Raw genomic sequence first — 2,371 nt, 5'->3', positions numbered from 1 at the left:
AAATACCAAGCTGCGCACCTAGGCTATCTTTTACCACACTGGACCTTAGAGAATGTCAGCAAAAGGCCAAGGTTCCCTGAGTCCTGCATCCTGCTGCTGTGTTTTGTGCTCAGCCACTGTAAAACCTCTGCCAGAGTCTAGAGCCTGTGGCCAATGAGGGATTAGGAAGGGTGGTGGGTGTGGCTCCACCCCTGGCCCCAGGAGTCAGTCTGTCCAGACTTTTTACATAGACCTCAGTAGGGTGTGGCCCCAGGTGTCTGGTGGGTGTGGTCTCTGAGACCCAGAGGTGTGGTCTGCCTGCACTTGGGATGGTTTCTACTGAGTCTCCTGTGAGGTAGAAGCACCAGTCCTAGACTCCTTAGCATGTGGGGGAAAGCTCCGGTCTCAACACCAGAAAACTGAGTCACTGACATGCCCCCTGCTTCCTGGCTGACTTTTCAGAATGACCCAGTCTCCATAGGGTGAGGCATTTGCTCTCTGACTTTTTCTTTGAGCTTAACACTGAACTTATTGAGAACTCATGTAGGTCTCTGCATGAGACTACAACTTAATTTACTCTTTGTTTTATACTTTCCTGCGAAGCACATCCCTAGTTTTAACAACCGTAAAGCTCAGGTCTAAGGTTCCCAGACCAGGTGAGGGCCTAGATATTCACTTGTCCAATAGAGAAGAATGTCATTTTATATTTTTTAAAATTATTTTTAAAAAGACACATTTATTGAGTGTTGTGCTCAGCCTATTTTAGCAAGCAAAGGAATGAGTGCAAAAAATAATTACATTAAAACATTTTGTTGAATGCTTTGTACTTTCCACAGAACTAAAATAAAAATAACTGATACAAGTAGTCACAAATACAGTCCTCAAGCCTTTTGCCCATATACGTGAGTATTGTCTACATAAAATGTATCTTCTTTATAGCAGCTAGGTCCTGCCACTACTGTGCTTGGCTGAGCTTACAAGTCTATTGTAATCTGTAGCTTCTCTGGTTCTCTGTTCATACTAAGTCTTGTTTCCATACTCTTGTTTCTCTTCATATCGTATAACTCTTTCGCCTTTTACTAAGTCTTGTTTCCTGGCAGAAATTAAAACCTTCTGCTACTGCTGTAGCTACTGCTGCTGCTGAAATCGTTGCAGACAACTTGGTTTTGTGGTATGGGAAAGATCTGAACTCCACCACCATAGGTGCCAGAGCTTTTACTTCCAAAATTTCCTCCTTTCATGGATCCGAAATTTGAATATTGATTGTTATAAATGCTAAAATCATTGTAACTTCTACCATTTCCAAAACTTCCTCCATTTTTACCAAATCCATGATAGGCATCCCCATTGCCTATCCACCACCACCATGGCTGCCAACAAGGCCACCTCCGTCACTGAGATTTCCTCCACAAACGAAGTTGTTATTCCCACTAAAACTACCCACATGACCACAACCAAAGTTTCCAGAGCCACTGTGACCTCTTTGGCTGGAGGAAGCCCTAGCCAGCTCCTGCTTAGATCAGGGCCTCCCTTACATTACAGCTGTGGCCATTCACAATCTGGCATTTCTGAATGACAATCTTGTCTACAGAGTCATGGTCATCAAAGGTTCAGAAGCGAAGCCTCTCTTTTTGCCACTGCCTCAGTAAGTCATCATTTCAAACTCTTCAAATTTCCCATACTGTTCAAAATAACCACTTAGGTGATGTTTAGTTTCTTCTTTAGTACTACCGATAAAACCTTTTTCATAGTTAAGTGGGCACCTGGTCTTTCAGAACCTTCTCTCGAGACAGGCCTCTTTGGCTCCACAACTCTTCTCTCCACCTTGTGCGGCCTTGTACTCATGGCTGCAGTCACCTCCTCTACAATGGCACCTGTAACAAACCCGGAGCCTCTGGAGCACTCAGATACTCATCGGTTGTTTCAAAGCTCAAACCTCCAATAAAGAGCTTCCAAAGCTGTTCGGGCTCTTTGGGAGACTCTGACTTGGACATGACGACTGCAGGAAGGGAGACTTTAATGATATAGGGAAAAAAATTTCATTTTATTTAAATGAACACATTTAAAAATGTATACATTTTAAAATAATGAAATTCTAAATCTATTCTTTGTTATAAGTCCCTCTGGCCAGATTATTACAATGCTTACATACCATATTCAGATAGTCAAATATGTGAAATTTGCAATTAAGCAAAGTTGATGTTGCTCATAAGAGGGAAAAGATAGGTGAATTCTGGGTGTGGAAGTTATTCAAGGCTGTTTTCTATATTCTCTGTGACATAAACTAAATTTCTTTATCTTTCTGGGACTTTTTTGATTTATTTATTTTTTGATTTATTTATTTAGACTTTTTTTCTAAGCTAGATGCTTATTAAATTACAACTAGCTTTTA

General features: G+C 41.3%; 1 pseudogene; it reads right to left on the bottom strand.

The window, feature by feature from the left end:
* Window positions 1–1,082: 1,082 nt before the first annotated feature.
* Window positions 1,083–1,973, bottom strand: LOC136310951 (heterogeneous nuclear ribonucleoprotein A1-like; annotated as a pseudogene).
* Window positions 1,974–2,371: the final 398 nt, after the last annotated feature.

Source organism: Saccopteryx bilineata, chromosome 7 (assembly GCF_036850765.1).
Source record: "Saccopteryx bilineata isolate mSacBil1 chromosome 7, mSacBil1_pri_phased_curated, whole genome shotgun sequence".
NCBI lineage: Eukaryota > Metazoa > Chordata > Mammalia > Chiroptera > Emballonuridae > Saccopteryx > Saccopteryx bilineata.
The sequence above is the reverse complement of the archived record's forward strand: the minus strand, read 5'-3'. Positions and strand labels throughout refer to the sequence as shown.